Below are 18,883 nucleotides of genomic sequence, written 5' to 3'. Positions count from 1 at the left end.
AGACTACTTCCAACTGATTTTGCTGAAAATACTAAAGGAAAAGTATCATCTTTTACCTAAGATCTGTTAGAGGAAATACCATCTGAAAAGATTTTTTTTTTTTTAATAGAAAGCTTTACGCGTATGAATCTAGGTTATAATCAAGTAACTACAGTATTTGCTGTCAAATTCGTATTCTAGGCTGTTAAACAGTTCAGAACTGAAATCTGTATGTGTGTTTTTCTGAGTTTTCACATTTTCTTTACTGTTATTGCTTTCAGCAACTACTGTTGCCAGCTGGGGACTCATGGTATTTTTCCTTTTGCACAGAAGTGTTGATGGGTTGTGAACACCGCTTTAGGGTTGATTTTCTGAAGTGATGTTTTGAAGTGTAGTTATTTTTGTAAGTCACTAGTCAGAGTAAAGCAGACAAACTAACAAAAGGTGAAATATTAGGGCTGCTGGGGATGGATTGAAGGCTAAATATAATTAAATTGAAACAACGGGATGAATGATGTCAAGCTCAAATTAGAACTCACGTAATTTACAGTCCGATATGATGCACTTAGTCTTTCTTACTCTAGCAGGTCTAGGACATGGAGCAACGGACATTTAGTGGTTAGTATTTTAAATATTACTAGAAAGAGGAGTTTAGTAACAGAATTCATTGTTTAATGTAAAGGATACAGTTTGATATAGAGGCTATATAATGTGAAGCTGTACTTGCTAAACATAAAAAAGAATATATATTTTTGGTTCCAAAGACACAGGTGGAAATAGATTGTCCCTTTCAGTAAAAATGTCTTTAGGATGAGATCAGGGAAGCAGAATCCTGATTTCCGATTGCAGTTTTCCCCAAAACACTTTCTAATCCCCAAATCATAAATCCTGGTGGCATGGTGTGGGACATGTTCTTCTAAAGCAAAGCATCTGTGTGTGACTCCTCTAGGTCTTCATCAGATTCTGGCTGCTCTGCTCCATTCCTAGCTGTTTTCTCAGCAGTGGCTGCCTGCCTGTACTTAAGGGATCTCTTTGTAGAGGAGCCGGTAGAGAACATAGTGCCTGGATCCAGTTACTCTCTATCAATCAAACACGTGAGAAGAGACAGAGAATACTCGTTGTTTTGCTCGTTCACACATGAGGACAGCTCTTCTCATTCAATCCCTCTTCTGTCCTCCTCACAGAGGTGCATTCTTGTGTCCTGGATGGGGCATTTTACTGCTAGACAGCCACAAAAATTGAGCGCCAGTAATGGAGCCTCATGTGAGCTGCACACCCTCCGTGACTGAGCTGGAGAGAAGAGTCTTCAGTAATGCCCGAGTTGCTACGCCTGAGAAGACTTTAATAGCTTTTCTCTCAGAAGTCGCCTCACTTTCATTCTACTAATGTATATGTATTAGAATGCATCACATGCTTGTGTAAGCACAATTTGTAATGCACACAGGATCTTTTATAATGGCTCCTTTTTTTTCAATTTCCTTCCAGGTACCTGCTGACCCTTTTCTAATACTGAAATCAGGCAAATTTTGAAGGCAAGAAGCAGTTTCTTCTGCCCTGAGTGTGAGGTAGGATACTGACTGTTTTTAAGATGTGTCAGTGTTGCAGTGTAAATCAGGGATGATCACAGTAGCCCTAAGCTGGCTACGTAGGTACTGGATGGAGCCTAATTGCATTTGCCCAGGTATTTGCTCTTCCTACTCTAACGGGGTGTTTGTACAGTGTAGTGTGGCTGCACGTCCTTGTGTTGAAAGGATGACATACCCAGCATTTCTTTGCTGTGTCAGCTTCAGCATTCTGAAAGCCCATTTCTCTCTGGTCTCTTCCCCCCCAGTCTGATCCTTTTCTAGCTATGACAGCAGCACAGAGGGCTGCTGATCCCCAGAAACTGAGTTCATTGGTATTTACCACAGTGGATTGACTTTTGCTAAGCTGTATGAGGAACTCAGGATCATCTCTAATTATCCAAAGTACATTTACCTATGACTATTGAAGGTGACCAGTTTAAATTACCTACAGATAAATATGAAACCTTTTGCCAACTCAGGCCACCATTGCAAATAGTGAGAAATCTGATAGTTTTTATGCGTATAAAAAGTAATACATAATCATTGTATTTTATGGACATTTGTATACATTTGCAATTTTGCTTCTTTCTTATTGTAGAATTGCTAGAAAAATAGTTGATTAGCTTTTTTTAAAAAGAAAATGGATGAAGAAAACTCTAGACAGTTGGAAAGATTTGTTTGGCTTTCAGCTAGAATGAACGTGTCAAGTTAAACATCCTAATCTAGGCAATTTAGTTCAGCTCTGACATTTTTGCATTAGGCAGTGATTGGAAAATTGTGGTTTATGTCACAATCAACCAGCTAAGCTGCCTAATTTTGATCTTGAAATTTCCATGATCAACATATTTTGCTTTGTTTTGTCCTTGAAATTGAAACCTCTTTACTCTGTCTGTTTTTTAGCTAATTAATATTTTCCAGTCTTACAAAATGTTTATGCTTACCGTGAAGTAATAAGGAATTGGCCCTTCTGTAAGGCAAATGTAGTTTACAATGAACTCTTTGAGATATTTTTACAAATGCTGTACGTTTTATTCATGGCTCCTCTTCTTGATTGAAGAACTTTCCTGGAAATCTCTCACATATTTTACTAAGCAGTCACAGACTTCTAGGAAAAACAGTATGCCATTCCTTATGAGGTGCCAGGCTTTTCACTGTGAAAGGATGAGAGACAACAGACATAAGTTGAAACAAAACGGGTTCAGATTGGATAAAATCCTTTTTTTTTTTTTTTTTTTTTTTAATATATGAGGACAGTGAGGCAGTGGAACAGGTTGCTTAGAGAGATTATGCAGTCTCCATCCTTTGAGGGTTTCAAGACCCAACTATAAACCTTGAGCAACCTGATCTGACCTCATAGCTGACCCAACTTTGAGTAGGAGTTTGGACTAGAGACTTCCTGAGGTCCCTCAGGTCTCTTCCAGGGTGATTATTGTGACAAGTCACCCAATTGCTCTGACAAAGACGCAAACCCAGCCTTTTTTATATGCCAGGAATATGTACATATATTAGGTATGAAGCACTTGGTCTGAAAATTAAAGTCTCTGAAAACAAAGCTGTCCCTGCGACACTTCAGTAGAATAAGCAGTTAAAATTGTACCTATTTTAAAAATAGGTCTAGCAGGCACTTTCCTCCCTCTACTGCTGTCTTGGGAGCTTTCTGCTTTTTTGTGCCTTAAAGACCAGTTATCTTCATCCTTTCTTGCTTAATCAGATGTCGAATCACCTGTCTCAGAATTGGTTGCTGTTTGACAGCACATTACAACTTGAGGCTCCTTTTTCATTGTATGAATATGTTAAAATATATGTTCTGGGATATTTCTCTTTTTTTCTGTGAATGTCTGTAAAGGCCTGTTTGAGGTAAAAGAATGCAAAATTTTAATAGAAGGGAGGTTTGACAGCTGTTTGTAGAATGCACTGCAACATCTATTGATATAGGACCTACCGAGGCTTGCATTTATATGCACTCTTCAAGAATGTCCTTTAGTCTCCGTTTGGGTTAAACGTGCTGAATGAGGATGGATTTAAGTGTGTACAGACCACTTATCCTGCCATACAATGGCTATACCGTACATATAACCACTAAATGCTTTGGGGCTTCTGTTAGCGTGAATTGGTGGAAGGCAATAGCAGAAGTACAACCAAGAGTAATCTCATGTGTTGAGTGCTATCCCGCAGGGCAGAACTGCTGCTGTCTTCAAGCAGCATTTTTCTTCCCTTGCTTTCTTACTTCTCTCCTTCACCAGGTCACTGGCGCAGATCTGGTAACCTGCTGCTTCTGGCACGAGGGGGACTAGAACAAGAGAGAGTCAGCAGTGTCACGCTGCAGATACATATGGTGTGGACACCAACACGTGGGAGTGTGAAGTGGGGACCACAAAAGTGAGTCTCAATGTGTGAAAGCTAACAAATTGCATGCATTAATTGGGGCTCTGAGCAGACACCAAAATGTTAAAAGGGGAGGAAAGGGGGACTGTTCCTGGTAAAATGTCTTATTACTTTCATAGCTGCTAATCCCTTAGTGTTATAAATGCAGATAGAGACAGTATTTCAAGTTTTTATACTTTGGACACATTTTACTTTCTACACAGGCCAGCCGACCAGTTAATTTTTTTTAAATTTATTTTTCTGAAAGGACAGCATCAAAATGAGATTCATGTTGTGAACAGATTTTTCTTTACCTAGCTTATTGTTGTTGCCTTTATATACCAAAGGAAAAAACGAAAATAAATTGCAGTTTACTTATCATCAGTAAGGTTTGTTCAAAGGGCTTCAGGTGGCTGATGCTATTTTAGGCATTACATGTCTCTGTTCAGTATTTAACATCAAGTTCCTACTAACCCTTTGTTTAGTTGTCCCGATTCTGCTGCTACTGGGAAAGTTAAGCTAAAGAGAGTTGAGATTTACACTTTTCTGTAGTGAAAACCAGTGCATCTGGTAGTAGAAAAGGGGGTGTATGTGTCACAAAACAGGGAGAGTGGTGTTTACAGCTCCTCAGTTTGGTTGTTTGCAGTGCACACTTGACAAGTTACTAGTCCACTAAAAACAAACAAAAAAGCCTGAAAACAACTAATTCTCCAGCAGCCAACACAAACCCAAGTATCCAAACAAAAACTGACCAATTGAAAACAAACCCACATTTCTTAGCGCTTGTTTGACCCAGAGCAGCTGCAGTGGTAACGGGAAGGCTCCGTGGAGGCTTGGCCTCTGACTTGCACAAATGTCATGCTGCACAGGGACTAATATTGGAGGAAACCTGTCCTCCTTTCCATCTCAGAAATCTCTTGTTTATCTTTATGCTAGAGTTACTTATTTAGGTAGATATAGTCTCAAACTCAAAGTTCATCCCAAAAAAAGAAATCTAGTTTCATGTTGCTCCATGAATACCCCCAAACAGTGTTGTGACTCCCAGGTACAGCCCCTTGTGTGAGCTATATATGCTTCGAGTTATTTATTCTTCTGTGAAGTAAACCTTTGACTTACTGATTTAAGAAAATCCCACCCCTCCTCTCATGCGCATGTATAAGGATATTCTGAATTCTCTGTAATGGCTGAGCAGACTCAGACCCACATGGCTCAGGGTCAGTCATCTTGCTCAAATCCAGTGTAGAAAAACCTTGTTAGCCAGCAAAATGAAATCTGAAACCTGTACACACAGTTGCGCAACAGTGTTTTGGTTTGGGTTTTTTTTCCTTTTTTTGTTTGTTTGTGTTTTTTTTTTTCCTCAGGCAGACTGGCACAACTGTTGTGACATGAATTGTTTTGGCCCATTCCTATGTTGACCCTTTATTCCGGACTAATTGATCTGCTCTCACAGCAGAGTAGTTATTCCCAAATGAAAATTTACTTCTCTTCTCCCAGAATAAAATGCCTTTTCCCAGAACAAAGTGCTCACATGAATGGTTGGGGGAGGGAGACTGTCCCCTGGTTGCTGAACTGTATTGGAATAGGCAACCTCCAGCATATGTAGGTCCTTCCTATATGCTGGTTCTGTAGCAGCCCCCGAGTCCATGCAGCTACAGGGGATTACTAATGCTGTACATAAAGAGCCTCCAACCTGTGAGTTCAAGGAACCAGCTTTGAAGAAAGCGGGTATTCAAAGGTCTTGGAGCTCTATTGAAAACATTAACCATAACACACCATAAATGAATTTAAAGTAATGCAATAACAAAAGTATGGAAAGGGAATGTACACATTGGACGAAACAGAGTTCAGATTTCTCTATTTCTAAAAATACATGAGTTATTACTCATATATAGCCATATTTCTTCATGAAATTTCTTTACTGAAAGAGTGGTTAAACATTGGAAGAGGCTGCCCGGGGAAGTGGTTGAGTCACCATCCCTGGAAGTATTTAAAAGACGGGTAGATGCGGCGCTTAGGGACATGGTTTAGTGGGCATGGTGGTGGTGGGTCGACGGTTGGACTCGATGATCTTAGAGGTCTTTTCCAACCTTAATGATTCTATGATATTTGACATCTTTGCATCTTTGAGCTTGGATGGGATTGATTCTTACATTGCAAAGATGTGAAGGCCTTGCTCACCAGTAGAGAATTGTGTTAACAGAAATGCAGAAAGCAGCTGAATCTAAACTGTCTTCCTGTGTCTGGGAAGAGCAGAGATCCAGTTCTTCAAACCAGTGTTGCTGCCTGTGTTTACCTGAGCATGCCAGATCCTGTGCCTTCTGCTTGGCTGTAGCTTTCAGGGGTGAGGATCACGCTGTGCCTTCTGTTTCTCAGTTGTGGGCACTTCTCTTGGTTCTTTTCTTTCATGACCTTTTTTTTTTCCCTTACTTATGCTAAAAGATTTATTTTTTTAAAGCCTTTAACTGAAAAGAACATACTTCATAGAGAATAAGTTATTTTAAGGTCAGCTGAAAAGGTCTACAAAAGTCATATGACTGCTACATCACCTCTGCCTTTCTTTATACTTAAAGGGGTTGCCTTCACATCCGTGTTTGCAAAGCAAATGCGGGGTCTTGATATGTGGCTGGGACTCCTAAATAATACTGGGTCTAGGCTGCTTATACCAAGCTTCTGTGCCTGGTGGGGGGATTGTTGTACGGTGTTTGTGCTTTGACTGCTTGTGGGAGAACATTCTTTGTGCTCGCATTTAACTTGTCAGTAGTGATCAGACGTCTTGTGGGATCTGAGCCAGACCTGCCATATTTCTGTCACGACTGTGAATGTAACTACATAGAAGTGAAAGAAAAAAAAATCTTGTGGTGTTTGATTTGAGGATGACTTGATGAAAACTGATTAAAACACAACTGATGCTGGGTTTTTGTTGTAAACTTCTGCGAAGTGCCCACGATGTTATTTGGGAAACAGAATGCAACGCTGAGTGTGCCTGAAAAAAAAACACAAAAAGGAAATGAGCTATTGATCCTAGAAAACAGAGAGAAAAGGATACAAAATAGACACTTTTTTCCCATGCCGCTTCTTCAAAGTGATTCTTCTTTATGCCATCTGATGTAATTTTGGCGCTGGCTGAGGTGATGTTTCTAGCAAACCACTTCACTCTGTGTTTTGTTTTCCTCTTTTTCATCTCTGATTGACAGTCCCACCAAGAAATAACAATGAAAAATTCATGAGGTCAATCCCCAAGTGATTCAGAAAGGACTTTCATGGGATTAGGTAGAGGCAGTTAAATTTCCTGGGGCACAAGTGTGTTTTGAGGAAAGGGATAAAAGGGTATTATTCTCTGGATAATCCTGGCTGAAATATAAAGGATCCTGGCTGAAATATAAAGGACCGCTTTTGGTGAATAATAAGAGAAAATGTGCCAAAACTATCTTTAGTTGTTATAGCGTAAAAAACAGTATTAACAGAGATGAGAGAAATATTTTTGCTTTGGCTCCAGGTAAGTGAACAAAGTGTCATCTTTTACTTGTATTGGATGGTAACTTACATTATTGGTTCTCTTTAGTAAGAACGGTGACCCAGTAACTGTGGCTGAATGAGTCAGAAGAGTACCGAACTATTAACTGAGTGTTAAGGTGCATTTTTATTTTACGGCGTGACTGTTAATTCTCATATTTTCCTTCATTTTCTCCCTCTATAGGGAAGGGGGGTTTGTTTTATTTGTTTTTTAACTGCTGACAAGGAAATATCAAAATTATATATATGACTGACAGTTTGTATTTGTGATCTGAATTGCTAGGAGATGGAAAGCTCTTTGTTCCTATCTGTTGGAAAGCATGCAGAAGTATAGCTGCAGAAAAACTAAGCAGCATTCACTTCCTTCATACAACTCAGTGTTGTGTGCTGGGAATCAACCATAGGGCTTGAGCCAGGAGAAGGTAAACACGTTTCAGAAAACCAAATACTTTTTTGTGATGATCTGCTGGTACTTTTAGAGGGACTTTCTGAGGAGGGTGGAGGCAGAGGAAGTTCATCTCTTGTGATGACATATACCCAGAGAAAAGCTAGTTCGTGAGCTCAGGAAATAACCACGCAGTATTTCTCATGATGTGTGGCGAAAATGGGTCTGTTTTCAGCCTCTTAGGATATTGAGAGAACTCCAGCACCAAACCACGCGTGCCTGAGGGGTCTGGCCAGGATCCTTGTGTGCAGCCCAGAGGACAAGGCTGCTGGGTGTTGAATCCTCACTGTATCTTTTGGGTTTCACTTGGATTGTGGTGATAAGCTGAGTTTTGGACAGGTCTTTTATGTCCTTTAGGTGTCAGCAGTCATGGCATGAGGCTTGCCTCAGTCTTGCTTACTTTATCCTGCATGCATCTTACGCTGCCCATTTTCTTTGTTTCTCTGGTTTGTGGTAACTTTGTGGCTGCAGTATGACCTTCTGTTGGGGTAAGAGGAAGAGAAATTACATAGTCCGCCTGGTCTTGATGGAAACAACATGCTCTGGTGCTTACCAGTTTGATTGCTGTCAGTCAGGTCATCAGCACATGTCACTGTTCTGACTCCTCTTCTGTTGTTCCTTCTGGTGCTTTTACACACAGATGTTCCCATTCATGCTTCATTCAGACCAATCTTAATGTCTCTTTTGCAGATCTTTAATGTTTATTCCTCATTGATGCTATCTTCTGCTTTCTGTGATAAAATTACCATTTTCCTCTCAGATGCAGTCACTGGAAGCAGGCAAATTATTGATTAAGAGTGAATTAGTTGGAGTTAGCTTAAGAAGGCATTTACCTCTTTGGGCACGATCCGTGTTGTTAGTAACTGTTAGAAAAATTTTATTTGTTATTAGTATCGGTAGCTTTGGAGAAACCTGAAAAAGGTTTCTTTCCAAACTCTGTTGTAATGATTTGAGCAACTGCCGCCTTGTAGTCTCGGGGGTCTATTTGCCCCTTTAGCAGTAAGCTGCCAATGGTAGAAATGCTAGAAGAGTGAAAGAGCATTAGTAACTGTGAAGAATCACTTTACTGCTGACAGGTTCTTTTTCATCTCCCTGCCTTCATTTATCTCAGCGTCATATTTCATTTTTTACAGTGTGGATGACAGCTTTTTGAACAGGAGATCGAATCTGGTTCTTCAGAATCATTGTGCTTGGATAGTTCGTTACCATGATAGCAGTAAACCCTTCACAAACTGCTTCGCCCAAAGGAAAAACGTAACATTTATATGGACAATTAGTATGGAAAATTGGTATTTAAAAAAAAAATCTGTAGTTTTTATGACAGTTGTTTAAAGTAATTTTGGGCAGTCTAGACATGTTGTGGCAAAGTAATTACCTGAAGGTCAGTGCTTTCCTTGTGTTTTACTTCTGTGTATGTATACATTTACCGCTGTGCTTGTTATGGCTGAAATAGGTTTTGTGTCTTTAAAGTATTGGTTTTATTAGAGAAACAATGTGTCCCTCTGGAAAAATATAAATATGTTCCCATCTTCTGATATCTTGGCAGTGCATTTCTCTATCCATCTCCTTCTCAGAACTGTCCCTGCTCTTCAGTGTGACTATTTTGGTTCTGCTGAGATTGCCTTATTCGAATGAATGATTTATAAATAACACAGAACAGGTTTGCAGGGTTTAACTTGTTTTGGGGAAATTTTGGTGTTATACTGAAAGAAAAAGTTACTTTGTAACTTCCGTGTTGCCACTCATGTGGCAGTTAGTTTCTACTATTGCTTAGTTTAATTAGATCTACAGATAACATACACAAAAATGAATCTTTTTCTGATTAGCTCATGATTCCTTAGTGCTCTCCGAATGTTTGGGTTGCCTGTTGCTGTTGTACCCAAACTCATTTTCCGCCTTTCAGCTTGCGCTTCAGCTCATTCAATTACAGGGAAGAGCTGAATCCATTCACCTTTCTGTAAAAGGAGGGGAAGCTGAGGGTCTGAGCACTTCGATACTTTGAGCGTTAACTCAGCTATTTCGCAGAAAGCCTGTGGAGAGGTGTTGGAAGGACTCTGGGTCTGCGAGGTTCCACAGTTGGGTGGTCTGCGAAACAGCCCACCTAGAGCCTGGGTGAGGTAGGAAAGGAAAGAATGCAATTACAGCCTAATTAGAAATCCAGATTCTCTTCTGCAAAATGTGAAGTTTCCTTTTCTGCCACAGAAGTGAAACAGACCTTTCAAGCACTTGAAAACAAACTCGCCAGCAAAGAAACGACATAGTCCAAAATAGCCAGTAACCACTGGTTAGATTTCCTGCTCGATTCACGTCTGCAATCTCCAACCACTCGCCTATTGGCTACTCCGATGGGAAAATAGAGCCCAGTCATGACAAATCTCTTCCACAAAACCTCTTTGAGATGGGTACGTTCCAAGAAAAAGGTTCTTTTTCCCCTTTCTCCTCCCCCCACCCCTCCAATGAGCGTATTCTGACTAAAAGACATTTTTTGGAATATCCCGAACACCTATAACTAACGCCTGCTGAGTACTTCTTTTGCTGGTTTTGCTACACTGCTGAGGAGTGAAATAGCGTGCTCCGAGCAGTATGGGTACTGGCCTTTCTAGAGAAAAGGCAGTCACTTATGAATGTGATTAATGACAAATCCATGCTGTGATGCTGACTTGGTACTTGCTTTGGGTGGTGTCTAAGGAATTTATTAGTGGGTAAAACCAGTTTGCAGAAAGATCAGTTTACTAAATGGGTCTAGCAGAGGTTTTTCTTCAAATTTATTACACATTTTAGGATTGTAGGAAAGCATCTCTCTTCAAATGTGTCATTTGATTCCTAGTGGAAATATTAGTCAGATGTTCACAGTCAGATTTCGTACTCTATTTAAGGCCTACATAAATGTTAACTAAATTTTATTGATTATCGATGTTAACTATACAATCAATAACCTTTTAAAATGTCAATTCCCCAACTGCACAGTTCTCAGATCATTTAGTAGCTATATTGTTGTCCCATTAATCTGAAAATTTTTCCCTTGACTTAGTCATCTCTCGTGAAGCTAACCAAGGAGAGCAGAAAGCAGCAGTATCACATGGAGCTGTGTGCATCACGAACACCAAGCAATATTTGACCTTGGGGTGTCTTGCCTTCCCTTGCAATGTCTATTTCACTGTCAAGAGATGAATTATCTATGAGTCCCGTTAGAACCAAGCTGCGGATAATGAATTTCCCGAGCAGAGAATGACTCAACACTTTCCAATGGCTGATACAGGAAAGAGCAAAACAAATGAGAAGGATCTGGTGTAAGGCCCAGTCTCTCAAATCCAAGTCAGATACGTCTGGCTTGGGCTTCTATTTCATTATCCTTTTAAAGCATCTGTTCCTCTGCCGAGCACCATCCAGTTGAGGCTGTTTACAGTAATGCAAGCAGATTTTGTGAGCTGGGCCCTCTTAACTAAGCCGAGATGGGGAGAGGTTGCAGACTAAACTGGGACAGGGGTTCCACTTATGTGTGTTTCCTTCCCAGAAGATTTTGCAAGAGATAGTGCGGATGAAATTAAGTTAAAACATTTTTTACATAAACATGGGTATTGATACACCGTGTAGATGATTGTATACTCCCTATCGGTATCTGACTGCTTTTGGAAAAAAAACTGAACAGCTTAAAATATTTTAAGGTGGTTAAAGCACAAAGATGAGGATGTCATCCAAATGCCACTGGGGCGGGTTGGGAACAGTAGGCAGCAATCCCGAGCAATAGTGGAATCATGGGAAACAGGGCTCTACAGGATTTTGCGAGGTCATCTAATCTACTTCCCTGCCCCAGGGCAGGATTAATTTAATCTTGTGGAGTTTCAGACAAAATGGTATATAAAATGTTCATTTACACTGCCAGGCAGAATTTCAGTTTGCCTGGGTTACTGAACTAGCTGGTGAATATAGCCTGAAGGAATGGAGGAACATCTGCTCAGAGTACTAGTCTGGGATTTGATACCTGCAAACCTAATTCTGTGATCCATCAAATACTTTTGGTCGTTCTTTCTCTATTGTACTGCACGCAGCATTATAAAAAGGACTGAGCTAGCCGCGAGCACCTCTTAGGTTCACACAGGTCAATGGGGCCGTACAAAGATACTACTTTTCATTCTTTGAAAGACAAGTAGCCTCAGTGGCAATGTATGTGACTTACTAAGCTCTGCTGATGTGACTGTGCTGCTTTGTTTTCCATGTTAGTACTTGTAGCTCAAGTGTCTTTTTACTGTTCTTTATTACTTGATGCAGGTACGCTCTCTGCAGTATCAGGAAACTCAGTAGGACAGGGTTTATAAAGGATCTTAGGTCAACTCATACATATAGGCACCTACATGCACAACTGCTTGTTCATCTTGTAGGTACTTACAGCCCACAGATACCTACATGTCTTATATATGCTTCTGCCTACCTGAACATATACATTTACCTGAGTGTTTGTCCCTGTTCTGCTGGATTTTTGTGTTTTATCCCAATAGGTGTCCCATCTGAGAAACAAAAATAGCTTTCTCCTGCCTCACTGTGGTGATCGTGAGGTGCATGGTGACGGGGAGCGTAGAATACCCACAGCAGACGAAAGTTCAGAAAATCTATACCCGCGTAAGAAGTCTCTTGGGCCGTTTGTCCCTTTGCTTCTATGAAGCTATTCCCAATTTATATCAACACGGTAGAATAATGGAGCCTCGATTGAAAATAACAGGTGAATCTAGCGTGGCTGAAAGGAGAGTCTCGAAAATTAAAGTTGTGTGTGTACACAAACTCTCACACAGTTAAATCACAGGCATAGTAATACAAATTATGCACAATGGTCGTGTCCTGTTTCACTGACGGTGTTGTTACTTCTCAACCCCATCTCTGGTTTTACATTTTGAAGTCTCACAGTCGGCTTTGAGGAGCATTTGATCTTTGTTTTTTCAACGTGTGACACTTTTCCTAAGGCTATCGCCAGAAATACCTGAAGGCATCTGCTCATCTGAATGCGCAGCATGGTACCTTGCCAGTTAGCACCTGTTAACAAGGACAATGCTCATTTGCATTTCTAAGGATAAATGTGAAGAGCTGTGTTTGAGTTTTGGGTGGTTTGGGGTGGTTTGGTTTGTTTTGAATTCTTAGCACATGCTAGCCTGGTTTAGCTTCTCTATGTTGCTTTTTCAGCAAAGAAACTAAAACAGTATTGAACTATCGACAGGGTACTTAAACTACTAAGTACCTTTGACTCCTTTTATTGAAGTCTGCTCAGTTTGACCTGAATCTGAGGCTCTTCTGCACTAATTCAAGTTACTTTTAATGAATACATTCTATTTCTCCTGTATTCACTTGTTTTAGCTTCTTGCTGTTAAAGTGTGTTTATATATGTGCTATGTCAGACCCTATGAAAAGCTCGTTTTGGAGAGTTTCAGAGATGACAGTGCAGTTTGAAACTGTTACCTATAGTACAGCTTAATCGCATTTTCCCCTTTTCTTCTTAATCAGCTGTTATGGGTTCTGCCAGATGATCAGCTTAGTGTCACCATTCGTCTAGAAATCTGCCTGTGTTGTTCTTTATCCTCTCTTTCTAAATCAGGGTACCTTAATGGAAGAGCTCCTCTTCTGTTTCATATTTATGTAATGGTTGTCCTTTAGAGGTCTTTCATTTTCCAGCATTGTTGTCTGTCTTAAAAACAAACAGAAAAACCCCACCAGTGTTGGTGATGGCCCATTAAGCAATGTGGACACCAGTAAATTCAGCGTATGTCAGCAGTTCGCTGCAGTTATTCCTCATTCTAATTATATCAGAGCTTGCCAGCCTAGTCAGTACGTTGCGGAAGCTCTTCCTGTTACGCACTAGTGCTGAATCTTTTCTCTCAAGCTGAATTTAGCTAGGTTCTTGTGTCTTCTCTCCTTTCATCCTTTATAAACAGGCATCATAAGGTACATTAGTAAATGGCTTGCTTTACCGCTTCCATTGTTAGTGAGTACAGGGCAGGTTGGGGTGGGTCCCCTAAAAGCTCAGTGGTGAATGGATTGATTTCAATCCCCTTCGAAAGACACTGTTTTGTGACTGTGCTAAGTGAGGCGTCTCATTCTGACAAATTCATGCAAGCATAGTGCGGTTCATGCAAGAGACACATTCTCAGCTTGGTACGGACTGGTATTGGCAGTAATATTAGTAGGTTTGTTTGAAGTAACTTAGATTCTGATCCTATACACAACTTCCTGTGAGAGAACAGATTTTGCAGTGGACAGACAAGGGCTGTGTGTTGCAGCCGTCATCAATGCCGTCCCCTGGGTTTTAAGAAAATACCCGTGGACAATGGGTATTGGTTTATGTTTGTACTTTGTTTTACAGAATTCATTACTTACGAGCAACACATTTAGATATTCTTTAATATGCCTCCAGTCTTCCCCCCCAAAAAAACCAAAACAAAAAACCCCAAACCATCCCACAACAACTCAAAACACCACCAAAAAACAACAAACGAACTAATATAGAGTTTCAAGATATTCTGTAAGCCTACAAAAGGTGGGAAAGGTGGCTTGTGGTGGGTTTTTTTTGTTCGGTTTTGTTTATTGGTTTGTTTTTTTTCTTTTTACCCTGTCTAAAAACTGGGATGATAGTAGCACTTTAATTTTTTTAACTATACAGCAAAAGCAATTCTTGAAACCTAATATCAAAGACAGAATTCCCACTGATTTTGCTAGTTGCCATTACATCGTAGGAGTTAAGCTAACCAGAGTAAGGTAGGGAAACCTATAGAGAGCACTGTGCAAATCCTAGCTCTCAATGTGTCTGAGTGAGATGTAAAATATTAAACCTCTTTTTTTTTTATTGATGAGTGAGACTTCAAGACTAGCTTATAATAGAGGAAGGCTTACTTTTTTCTATGCTCATAATATCTTTATTTCTTATCTTGGCACAATCTTGACAGTTTCTTCACTTCAGTTATTTCCCCTTAACTCAGTATCAGCAATTCATATCTCATTCGTTTGCTTGCAAGCCTCAAGAATTTACATACTTTTCTGCAAAAACAAAAAAAAAAAGCTCCAGGCTAATAAGAATTTGTGGACCTTAACATTAATTAAAAAACAGTTGATAGAAAATAAAAGTTAAATAAAAAGTCCAGCTTGGCTGTTTCTCTATAGATCTCATGGAATTTGTGGCCTGACTCATCATCTTTGAACACTTGGATTTGGTAGTACTGCATCATCCAGAACTTGTCAGCGAATCAAAAGATGACAGTTAAGAAAAACAAACCAACCAACCCCCATAAACTGTTAATTTAATTTGCACTCCATGTTTAAATTTTAAAATTCACTTTCGTAGTGGTAAAGAAAGCGGTCAGGAAACTTTTGAGAGCATAGTGGGTCTTGGTGAAAGAGCAATACTGCTCTCTCTTTCTAATAGGCATTGATCCCAAAAAAGGCTAGAACCAATGAAAGCAGTTTTAGGTTATAAGCAGTGTTCTTGCTCCCTTTATACCACTTACTATCAGAGTGCGTATCGCCACTCCATGGAAATCCTCCAGCAATATTCATATTAGTAAAGAGTTTAATAAAGGATGAGCTCTCCCTCCTAGAAGGCAATGTGTTAGCAGTACAAATTTTACTGGTAGCAAATATGTTGAAAATTTAAATTCATGCAAACATGTGGAGTGGGTAAAAAAGTTTTTAAATGTTTTTTCATGTGCTGTTCTTTTTCATGTGTAGTTTTTCCTGTACAACTTCTGACATTCTTTCACTTTTTTTAAAAGGAGAGCAAACAGAGACTTTTTTTCCCCCGGATTTCTACCTAAACATTTTGATGTGCAGTTTACTATAGGTTAAACCACACTAGCTACCCTTTGTGTGAAATGGACTCAGATACAATCAGGAGGAACAATTAAATTCTTGTAAACTGCAGATTAATTCTTATTGATTGCTCTAGTTTGAGAGCCCCTAAGGATTTACAGTCTTATCCTACAGACAGTTATGTCCATGTATATCTTCATCTTCTGTGAGAAGTCATTTTGTCCTGTGGCTGGAAACGACAGTGATGCTCCTCACCAGCTGTGCCAGTGGCCCCTGTGGTGGGTATTTATCTGTCTGTCTGTCTGTCTATCTGTCTGTCTGTCTATATTTTATCTATATATTTAGCAGAGTGTAGGTTCTGCTCTCTGAACTGGCAAAGGAAGCAGGGGAGGAAAGGGTTAAGAAATGAGCTTTAACCAGGCCACACACAGGCTGTAGGCATTCACACCTCCCTGTTAGTCTGATCCAGATAGTGGAGAGACTGGGAGAGGTGTCAGCCTCCTGCCAGGGTTAAACCACGAAATCCTCCCACGCTCTTGTTGACAGGCTTCAGAGGTGGCTGAGACGCCCAAGCCAAGAAAACACAGAGGAGAGACAAGCTGCAGACCTAGACTGGGCACGTTGGAGGAAATTTAAGAAGAAGCTAAGGCTAGGCTTATTTAGATTAAGACCCGTGGAGCAGAATAAGGTGGTTTGGGTGTACTGAGGCAGAGCTTGTTAGTTGGTATTTCTTTATTACGTTCTTTCAACAGTTCTAATATTGCAGGGTGATAAAGTGAAGTAGCAAAAGTGTAACCACCTGCGTTAAAGCCAATCATCTTAATTACTCATCCCTTTTTCAGCATGATACACCTGCAGATCGCTGCTAGCGGTGGCTGCAGTATGGTCAGTTAGAGAATTGGCTGTCCGTATGCAGTTATGTTTGGCTGCATGCTGGTCACTGAAGGAATGCTACCATGGACTGCTCATGTGTCACAGGAAAATATATATGTTTAATGGAATGTTTTCAGAGGTACAGAATTTTGTCTTGATAATATGTAAGGAGATTTTGAATTCCCTCACAGGGTTTGCAACTGTTACTTCCCAACTTCCCAGAAAGTTTTAGTTGCAATTCAAGTCATGACATATATAAACCAAGGAAAGAAAATAAAGACATAGGTGAGGGGAAGGTAGGAATTCTTTAAGTAAGGGAAAAACTGTCTTTTTTTGTGTACAAACTCTTTATTTTGTTTTACTGCTAGTCATTTGTGTGACAAGCAGTTTTATAAGAAGCTCATCAGTGACATGTTGTGCTGCAGGAACTGAGATGCTCAAGATGTTGGTAAGTAATGAAACACAGTGCAGCCCTGCAGCTGAAATCTTGCTGGCCGGGTAGAAAACTGAGCTGTAAGTAGCTGTGTATGTTCAGATGCTTTTCCTGGACTGGCCAGGTGGATGGCTTGGTGGTTAACAACACCAGCCTAACAATCAGGTAGGCCATGCCGCATAGCTTGTTGCTTGTTTATAATGCTTTTCTCCATCAAACAAAGTAGCGTCTGTAGTGGTGAATAATGACTTCCAAATTAATCTCACTGGCCAGTTTGTCCAGGTGTTTATCTGAAAAAAGGGCCAACACTTTGGTAATTTCTCTGTTACTAAAGCAGAGCGTGGACTGGTTCCAGCTGCACCCCCCGGTTTACTCAGCGTTGGGCTGCTTGCAGAATTTTCCATGCAGAAGGAACTCAAAGAAAGCAATGCTTTTTTTCGTTTTCTAACACCTGTCTTAATAGCCTTTTATGCTTAGGAACCATATATTAATTGGAAATAAACACTAGGGACAAATCTAAGTTTGAGATTGTTTTCAATAATACTTTTGCGGACATCAAGAATAAATACAAATTCTCCCCGAAAGAGTTTAAATCTTCATGTTGAATTACTTGGGAAACCTAATTACTGTGAATGCATAATTGCAGTTAGCTGTGCAATCTGCAACTGCATTTAAAGGGACTTCAAAAACGGTAGTGGCCACATGCGCTTCTTTATGCATGTAAAAGAGGTGTATAATTATGGACAGTTAGTGCGAACACGGGGTTCCTTGCTTTCTGAGAGGACTTGAGAATAAATTTTATGGTAAACATATGATGTTACTATGAATTTTTCCAGTAATTGTTAACAGGAAATACCACAAAACTGAATAATGTTTGAAATAGTGAAACTACTAATGTGTACATCCTTCAATACCAATTTTTATATTCCTAGTGTTTGTATTTAGGTGGTACGCATGTTCTCAGTTTCCTTCTTAATCCCTTTATCTTCATGGGTTTACTGATTGTGTGTCAGATGATGAGTTAAGACATGGGAAACTAATTCCTACGCAGGTTTCTTTCAGAGAAATCCTACAGAAATTGCTTTTTTGAATGAAATCATTATAATGGGGTTGGCATTTAGTAGGAATGTCTTATGAGTTTAGAATACGTATTTTTCTCTCCTAGAAATTTTAAACTTTTCTGAAGAAAATGCATTCATGCAACAGAATCCTATTACATTCTATAGGATAGTTTTGAAGTAACGTATAAAAACTACTCCATTTTTATTATACTATTTTTTATTAAGTTCTGATAGCATACAACCCTCCGGGGTTTTCTACTGAAAAATTAAGAAAATTCAAAATTAACCATATGTGTGACTGATGGTCTGCTTGGCTTTTGAATTCAATTTAGTATCTAATGTCTGTCTTGCCTTTTAGTGAAAGCAGCGGTACATGAGAGCATGTTGCTTCAGCCTTAATTTTAACTAGTATTAACAGAAAGGAAGGATTCTGTAAATATCTATGCGCTTGAGTCCCACTGGGAATTCATTTGTGTAGAATTACTCAGGTAATGTTAGTGTATGAAAAATTCAATGGAAGGGGAAAACAAATTAACTCCAGTCAGCAATTGTGCCAACAGCGCACTCTTTTTTTTTAACAGTGCATGGTCAGCTTAAAAATTGTGGGTATATAATTACATGACATCATTTATTTATTTAAGTATATTTTTAAAGGAATCTTGTAAATCTTTGTTTTTATGCTATGGACTTTTTAATTTGTTTATACAAATGATGAAAGTTTAGGCTCAGTTCAACTCAGTTCAGCTGAAGGTGATGAAAGTTGTGGGTCTCTTGTAAAGCGCTTCCTTAATGGCCTCTTTTTTTATATGAAGTAGATATCTTTAAATTATTTAAGAATTCAATTTAAAATGTTTCTTTAAAAAAT

This window comes from Pygoscelis adeliae, unplaced genomic scaffold (assembly GCF_000699105.1).
Source record: "Pygoscelis adeliae isolate BGI_AS28 unplaced genomic scaffold, ASM69910v1 Scaffold155, whole genome shotgun sequence".
In the NCBI taxonomy this organism is placed as follows: domain Eukaryota; kingdom Metazoa; phylum Chordata; class Aves; order Sphenisciformes; family Spheniscidae; genus Pygoscelis; species Pygoscelis adeliae.
Note: the sequence above shows the minus strand (reverse complement) of the source record.